The 8,386-nt window shown below is 48.7% G+C and overlaps 1 long non-coding RNA gene across 1 annotated transcript; it reads right to left on the reverse strand.

Annotated features, from left to right (window-relative positions):
- Positions 1-361: 361 nt before the first annotated feature.
- LOC118500325 lies at positions 362-3,794 on the reverse strand. The gene is made up of 2 exons (XR_004902890.1): positions 3,512-3,794; positions 362-444 (listed from the first exon to the last, which is right to left on the reverse strand). It is a non-coding gene; the product is annotated as an uncharacterized LOC118500325 (long non-coding RNA).
- Between the last annotated feature and the right edge of the window lie 4,592 nt (positions 3,795-8,386).

An 8,386-nucleotide genomic window follows, 5' to 3' on the forward strand; every position in this document is an offset into this window, starting at 1 on the left:
ACCAGTCAGTGTACCTGGGACTATCTTAGAAAAGCAGGGCCTGTTTCTGGAGCTGGAGGGTGTTGGTAGAGTATCTTTCCCACCCAAACCACAAGAACTGGGCCACAAAGGGAGACTGACACAGATGATTGGGGGTCAGCTTCACACCCACTACACAAGTTACTAGGTTGTGCTAGAGAAAACAAAACATAATTACAGCATGAAGGGGAAATTGTATGTAGACAAAATATGCCTTGTTCTGTGGTCCAGGGGCAAAGTCTTTCAGGAATACCCTCATTGGGTAGAATTATGGTCCCCAAGGAGAATCCATACCCTAATTGCCGAGACTGTGAATATGCTATCATATCCACAAATATCTCACCTTACATGGCAAAAGGGACTTTGCAGATATAATCGGCTGTCCCTCATAGGATGATCTGGGTGGGTCCAATACAATCACATGAGCTGTTAAAAACAAGCAGAAGAGGGAGTCAGAGAATAAAACACAAGAAGGATTCGGTGTACCCTTGCTTGCTTGGAGATGGAGGAGGCAACATGAGGAGGAATGTAGATGGCCTCTAGGTGCTCCAGAGCAGCCTGCCGCTCACAGTAAGGCAATCCTACAGTGGCAGGGAACCGAATTCTGCCAACAATCAGAGTGAGCCCACCCTTTCTATGAACCAGGCACTGTGCAATGTACCCTTTACAAACACTGTTTTGTTCAATTCACATGGTAGCCCTCTGATGGACCAGGAAGCTTCTCACTGCAGAGGTAACTCAGACTTGGAGAGGCCCAGCAATCTGTGCAAGGTCACCCAGCCATTAAGCAGAAGAGCTAGGCTCCAAAACTCCAAAGCCTGAACCATCACTCTACCCAGCCACCAGTTAGAGAGAACAATGGCAGTCGAAGTGGGCCTGGCAGCCTTCAGATATGACAGGGTCCTCCAGGAAAGTTAAAGAGCATGTGTGACAACAAGTGAGTAGAGCATGGCTTTGCAGTGGGGACTAGTGAAAAGCTAGACACACAAAAAATGTCATTTGGCCTGTTATTGGCCTGCAGTAAGCAAAGTGCTGGGTTCACACTATGAAGTCTTAGGTGAGACTGGGGTTGGGGGACAGCACACCACCCCAAATGTATTAAATTCAAAACTGTGTGGGTATCCCTGGTACGTCCATTTCTAACAAGCTCCCAGGTAAGCCGTAGGTTCAGTGACATGTAAGACACTGGCTGTTATGCATTGAATTGCACCTCCTAAAAATTCACATATTGGAGTCCTAACGCCCAGTACCTTAGAATGGGACCTTCTTTGGAGACAGGGTTCTTACAGAAGTAATCAGGTTAAATAAGACCATCAGAGTGAGCCATAATCCAATATGGCTGGCTGACCTGGCTGATCTGGACACAAAGATGTGCACACAGGGAAGACAGCACGAAGAGACACAGAGAGCAGACAGCCGTCTGCAAGCCAGGTCCTTTCCTCCCAGCCTTCTGAAGGAACCGGCCCTGCTGCACCTTGATCTTGGACTTACCGCCTCCGGAGCTGTGAGACAACAAATGTCTGTTGTTCCCTCTGTAAGCCACTCAGTTTGTGGTACTTTGTTACGGAGGCCCTGAAAAACCAATGTCATGGCTGCACAGACAGAAGGACATTTACGGTACACACATCTGTTGTAGGGCTGGGGTGGGACACGCAGAAGATTCTGAACCACAACTCAGAGATAGGAATAGTGTTCCGTTTTTCCTCAGAGCAGGGAGTAGCTTCTCACCCAGAGTTCTTCGAGTGAAGTAATCTGAGAGCCTCAGAAAAGCCAGTGTCTGTTTTCTAGGGCAGAGAGGGAGAGCCAGAACAAAGGATCTGTCCTGGTGAGCTGAAAAAGTGGGAGGAAGAGCGAGAGATACAGATCCTGGGAGATAGCAGTTTTTATTCGTTATTTGTTCTTAACTTCCTGGCTGATGCCATGGGGAGGCGGGGAGCGGTCTCAACCAGCAGGAGTTTGAAAAATAGGCCTCTGCTGGCATTCTGAGCAAGCATGTTCCTTTATGAAATAAATGATCCTCTAAAAGTCTCCTGTGTGGGGGCATCCACTGGTGGTTCTCCAGGGTTCCAGGCTGCTCATCCCACTCTAGGGTCTCAGTGTTCCTGGAATGGGGACAGGGCTGGTGGGAAGTGATTCCAGGCAATTACTGAGCAGCCTCTCGTCTGTCCAAAGAGCATCAAGAGCCCCTTGTCCCCACTAGAGTCCTTCAGGCTTCATGTCCCTGGAAATCCTGTCTTTGCAGAAAGAAAGCAAATGGGGTGAAGGCAGGCGAACTCTGGATTCTCTGGGGACTCAGGGCAGGGCCTGTAACCTCCATAGCAGCAGGTCACTAAATGCATGTTGAGGACAGGCCCCAGGGAGTACACAGCTTCTCCACGGGGTCCCCTCAGGCTTTAGGATGGCTCGGCCTTTTTCTATCTCATCCTTCCCAGCACTGAATTCTTTCCCTTGCAGCCTAAAAATTCCCCTGTTTACAATTAGCTTGACTTCCCTTCTCTCTCTACCCTAAGAAGCTGAGATGCAATCATAGCATGCCATGCCTGGAGGGGATCTTCAAAATCAGCTGCCCTAATTTTATTGATAAGAAAAATGAAATTCAAAAACAAGTTCAGGGCATTGCATCTGAGACAATTAATGACAGCATGTGGCAAGCTCAGCCTGAGTCTCCTGCACCTCTCCCAGGGATCTTTTCATAACACGGAAGCCAAATTCCAGTCTCACAAGGCCCTGGAGGGTGGGAGGGGTGCGGAGCAAGAGTTCCCTGATCAGGTTTGTTTTCACAACACAGCTGAGAGGCCCAACCCGGTCCTGCTCAGGACAGGGGCATAAATTGTCCTCCTGCCTCAAATGCTCTGTACCCACCCTTGTCACTTGGTCTACATTTTTTCCTTCTCCAGACCTTGTCTCAAACATCACTTCTCCCCAAAAGCCGTTCGCAATTCTGCAGATGCCATTAGGACCTAATGTAAATGCCCTCTCCACACCCCACTTCTCTCCTGCAGCACTTATCATTACAATTGCATTTTTAGTGGGTTCAAGGCTTGTCTTTCGCTAGCAGCTAAACTTCAGGAGGGCGACAGCCACTTCTTTCTCAACCGGGTGTTCCCAGCAGCTCGCACAACACCATACACACAATGGGCAGTTTATAGATATGTGTTGATTAGATGGCCAAATGAGCAAATTAAGGACTCAGAAATTCTGCAATAAAGCAGCCTCTACTGCTTTGCTTACATTTAGCATTTCCCAGACCAGCTGGACCACAGAACTACAACATCTGAACCAGACCTATCCAAGTGACAGAGACACACTTTGGGGAATTCTGTACTCCACTGCACACAGACTGCCCCAAATAAGGGAGTTCCGATGCTCCCTGTAGCCCAGACCCAGAGAGAACATTTCAGACACAGGCTACAGCATGAGTGATCCTTGAGGACATTATGCTCAGTGACACCAGCCAGTCACAAAAAGACAAATGCTGTGTGATCCCACTGACCTGAAATATGTAGAGGAGTTGAATTCATGGAGATGGAAAGCGGGATGGTGGTTGCCAGGGGCTGGGGGGTGGGCCAAAGGGAAGCTGTTGTTTAGTGGGCCTGGAGTTTTACTTGTGCAACATGAAAAACCTCTGGAGATCTGTTTCACAACAGCATGAGACTACTTAACACCACTGGTGCACTGGACTGTACATGTAAAAAAGGTTAAGATGGTAAATTTTATGTTATGTATCTTTTACCACAACAATGATATGCACACAGAGAAAAAAAAGATGGTTGAACTGAAAGTGGTTTGCAAACTGTAAAGACTCTACTAAGTAAAGTTTTATGACAAACATATCCCCAGTCGAAGAACAATGCCTGCTGCAGTATGTACTCAGTAATATTCACTGATTGAGTGAAGAATCTTTCTTCTTCTTCTTATGTTCTTCACATTGGAAGGAAAAAGAACATTAGAGTGGGGGAAAGAAGCAGCAGAACCTCACCTGGTGAGCAGATACAGGACTTTTGGAAACAGGACTTCTTGATCACCCAAACCTGTGCCACCTGAAAGAAATGTTGTTCCTGTGTAATTAGGTGTTGGAAGCAGAACTGATCCCTAACAGAGGCCCTTTTGAATTTTGCAGTCACACCCTCTCCCCCATCACTTTTCCTGCAGAGACAAGGGATAGTAAGTGGGACAGATACTGAGATACCAAGGAAGAAAGGCAGGTGCTGGGCAGAGGGTGCTGCCCGTGCAAGCTGGTGCCAGCTCTGGGTGGCCCGGCTGCACTGTGAACTGTGCCTGGAAAGACCCTCGGGAAGATCTTAGGAAGGGTTCAGAACGCAACCAGCATCCAGAGTCCCCCATCTTCTTTGCATCCAGACCCCTCCTCTACTACTGGTTAAATCCCAGGCACCCAGCACAGCTCAGGCAAGATAACCAGCACACCAGGGATCCACTCCTCAAACGGAAGCATTTCCTCTAGTTAGTACCTTCAGGCCCTCCCTCAGTTGCTCACCACCTTTTGGCCCCCCTTGGTATCATTCCAAGTACACATGGGTATTGTTTTCCATTTACGTGGCGGCATCTCTGGCATCACAATATTATAAACACCTCGTTATGTTTTCTTACCTGGTGAAAAGGCCCCTTAAGAATCACAAAATCCTTTTACTTTGAGAACTGTATGTTATTTCGGGCATCCACAGGCACCCAGCTGTTCTGCTGTCCCCTCAGCAGCACCTCTGAGAAGGCACTACATGGAGGTGTCTGCGTTTCCTGAACTCGAGGTGCAAATGGCTGGAAAATGCACCGCACTTGCACGAAATCCCCCAGAGCAGGTGTGGAATGTGCATGAAGCCTAAGCCAGGAGGGAAGTCGTTTGAACTCCTACCCCTCTGAGTGTAAAAACATCAGCTAAAGGAAAGCCTGGGGAGGCATGACAATTGAATAAAAGGCTACCCACATATTTACACATTTCTAACAATTTACAAATCAACATCCACAGCTCACTTCAAAGAATCTGCCAGACTCCAGCCATGCCCCAGGAAAAAGCAGCCCTGACAGTTAGAGGATGATATTTGGGGTTCAGCATGGACTAAGATTTCAGCACCCCACATCTGTCCCTTAACCTTCCTGGACCTTCTTTACCACCACTCGGAATGTTCCCAGAGTCACAGAACACATTACATATCTGCCGTGGGATGCAGCAGAGGAGGAGTTTATGGGTGTCTTTTCTGGTTGGGAAAAACTCCTGCTGGATTTTGAGGGGGCACCTGAAGAAGGAGGAGGCAAACCTGATGCTACAATAGGGGTCCGTGCTCCGGTGTTTGAATGGTATATACACACATTTTCCTCTGACATGATGACATGTGACCGCACAATGGGAAGTCTGGGAAGCCTCCTTGAGTGCCCCATACAGAGGGCCTCTAAGGCCAGCCTTGGACTGACCCCAGCTTCGGGCCCAAGTGGGAATGGCAGCCCAGGAGCAAAACCCAACGGGAAACCTGGGCTCCATTCCCCACCCTCTACGCAAATTTGCATTAAACTTCACCCCAGTCCACAGGGGTGATGACTCTGCATCACAGACATGCCCTAGACCAAGAAACACCTCTGAAGATGGGTGGAATAGAAGCTGCATTTGGCCCCAAACAAAGAACTGTGCTTTCATAAACCGAGCTGGCATAGCAGGAAGCGGGAGGACCAAGGCCAAGCTGGCTCCAGGGAACAAGGAGAGACCGCTGTGCTCCAGGCACCACCCAGCAAGCAGTCTGAGGGGCTGCCTTTGTGACAGGCCTCCCCTCTGGGCCCCATGCCCACCCTGGCCAACGCAGGGCTGACCAAATGCCAGATACCAGTAGGAGTCAGAAAAAAAAAAAAAAAGACTGTTCAGGACCTAGACCCAAGCAACCTCACAGCAGAATGTCTGCTCCATCTTGACACAAAAGATGAGTCAAGGCCTCCTCCTGACACAGTGTGTCCAATCTCAGAGAGAGAAAGGAGGCAGGAAGGAATGGACAGAAAAGGGAAAACATACAAGAATAACTTTTCTTTCTCCAACTGATTAGGAAAGCGGGTGGTTGGAAGCAACAAATGGTGACTGGAGAGAGAAGTATTGAATGTCACCCACTTTTAAAAACGGGAAATTGCTGATATCTGAGCCAGAAAAGAACCAGCTGAAACCAAGGGGTGTTATTAGTTGCTGAGGAGATAGTCTGTAGGTCCCATGAGAGTGGAGAGAAGTCCAGGAGGAGCCATGCAGAGCCTGTGGAGGGTCAAAGCCAAAACTCTGTCAGGGCAGCTGAGTTGAGTCAACCTGGGGCTCAGCAAGGACTTGGGGAGGAGGCAGTCAGCCAAAAGCAAACAACAAGGTCCAGGGTGGGGACCTAAGCTTCTCTCAGCAGTATGCCTGCACCCCACCCCACAAAGACAGAAAGTGCCCACTGGAATCGCCAGCAGGGCACGTGGGGGCCGGGAGCGGCGCTAAGGTCCTTGTACCAGACACTGGAATTTACCTACAGACAGATTTTCCTTCTTCAGCGAAAGCCACACCAGACGCCCAGCATGAGCATTGTAAAGCTAAGTAACACACGTCTCCTTCCTTGTTTGTGGGGATGCTGAGGATGCTGTGAGGTGACCGGACAGGGTGCCGTTCACTGAGAGGCGGACTTTTCAGTTTGGTGGTGTAAAATGTATGTATGGGGTCAATAGTGTTGTTGCAAAGGGCAGGATTTTCTTCATTTATGGCTGAATAATATGCTAAGTGAAATAAGCCAGACACAGAAGGACAAATACTACATGATGCCACTTAGATGTGAACCTAAAAGGGTCATCAAACTTCGCAGCAGAGCAGCATGGTGGTTGCCACTGCTGGGAGGAGGAAGTGGGGAGATAGGGTCAGAGGACACAAAGTTTCAGTCACACAAGATGAAAAGGTTCTAGAGGTCCACCATCCCCACAGCCAACAACACTGTACTGTGTAATTAAATTGTGCCATGAGGGTAGACCTCATGCCAGGTGTCCCCTCGTGATGCCCTGTCCATCCACAACAGTCTCACTGAGGTCTCTGCTGTCCAGGTGTTTGTTTATATATTTACTTACGTATGGAAAACATCATTCTCCCATCATTGTGATTCTTCCCAACTCTTGTTATTTGGCAGAGCTTCCTGGGGTTGGGCGATAGCCAGAATGAGTGGGATGAGTGGTTGATCCTCCACCCTTAGCTGGACTGTCAGGGGCTGCGGCGGAGTGACCTGGCCGGGTGGCCAGGGGCATTGCCAGTATACTCTACAAATACAGTACATATTACGTTTCCTCTGTGCGCCACAAAATGGGAAAGGTCCCGCCCGATGGTATGTACCGTTTATTTGTTGAGTCCGTTGGGCTTTGCCTCTTAGTATTCTCGGTTAACTCTAAACCCCTTTCCATTTCAAATGCACTCAGCTCTTGCATAAAAAATGGGCCTGGGCTTTTAAATCATGAATTATGACCATGAGTTTAAACATTATTTGAGACTTACTCTACTGCTTCATTGTCTCTGGGTTGTTCTGTGTTATCCCTTTGCTGTAGCACCTATCCGTCCACAAGGCAACAGAGACTCTAAGAGGAAGGAGCAGGCGACAGAGGACAAACCTCTTTGTCTTCTCCTTTTATGGAGCCCCATGAAAAGTGTCGTCACCCTCCCAGAGCACTGAGGTGTGTCTTTTGACTCTGAGGCCCTGCCCTTCCTAGCCCAGAGGCTGTCTCCAGGGACACTGCAGCTAAACTTGATGGGCTGGTTTCCCAGAAGAAAACCAAAAGAGAGAAGCACTCTGGGTGCTATCAAGAGATCAGGAAAGAGAAATAAGTCTCTGTACAGCAGAGGGCATTTAGTAGGAAGGGAACTGTTTTTAGGAAGCGGCAGTCCTGATTCACTCCCCCGACCGACAACGCATGCTATTTGAGGTCAGTTGCTCATCCTTTCTGTGCTCCAGTTTCCTCTTCTGCAGCACAGGCACTCATCATACTACAGCATGTGTTGTGGAAATGGATGAATAATCAGGGCCCCCCACAGAGGGTGGATGCTGTGCAGTGTGAACTCGGGAGCTGTGCTGAATACTTATCACTGGGAAGGGGACAGACGTGTTCAGATACTGACTTTCAGTGTTGGCTGTGGAAATCCACTTCAAGAAAGGGCCTGTCCTTGAAGGACCTGCTTCTGACAAGAGAAACAGGCAGGCAGAGCATAGCAGGTTTGTATGAAAAGTAGAATGTATGAAAAGCCTCTCGCCTATCCTCGCAAAGTTCCCTAGAGTGTCCGGAAGAAAAGTAATCAATCCCTCTGCTTGCTTTAGGCTTGTTCAGAATCCTAAAGTCATGTATTTGGAAGCGTCTTCACACATCTTCTGGTTTCATG

Source organism: Phyllostomus discolor, chromosome 1 (assembly GCF_004126475.2).
Source record: "Phyllostomus discolor isolate MPI-MPIP mPhyDis1 chromosome 1, mPhyDis1.pri.v3, whole genome shotgun sequence".
In the NCBI taxonomy this organism is placed as follows: Eukaryota; Metazoa; Chordata; class Mammalia; order Chiroptera; family Phyllostomidae; genus Phyllostomus; species Phyllostomus discolor.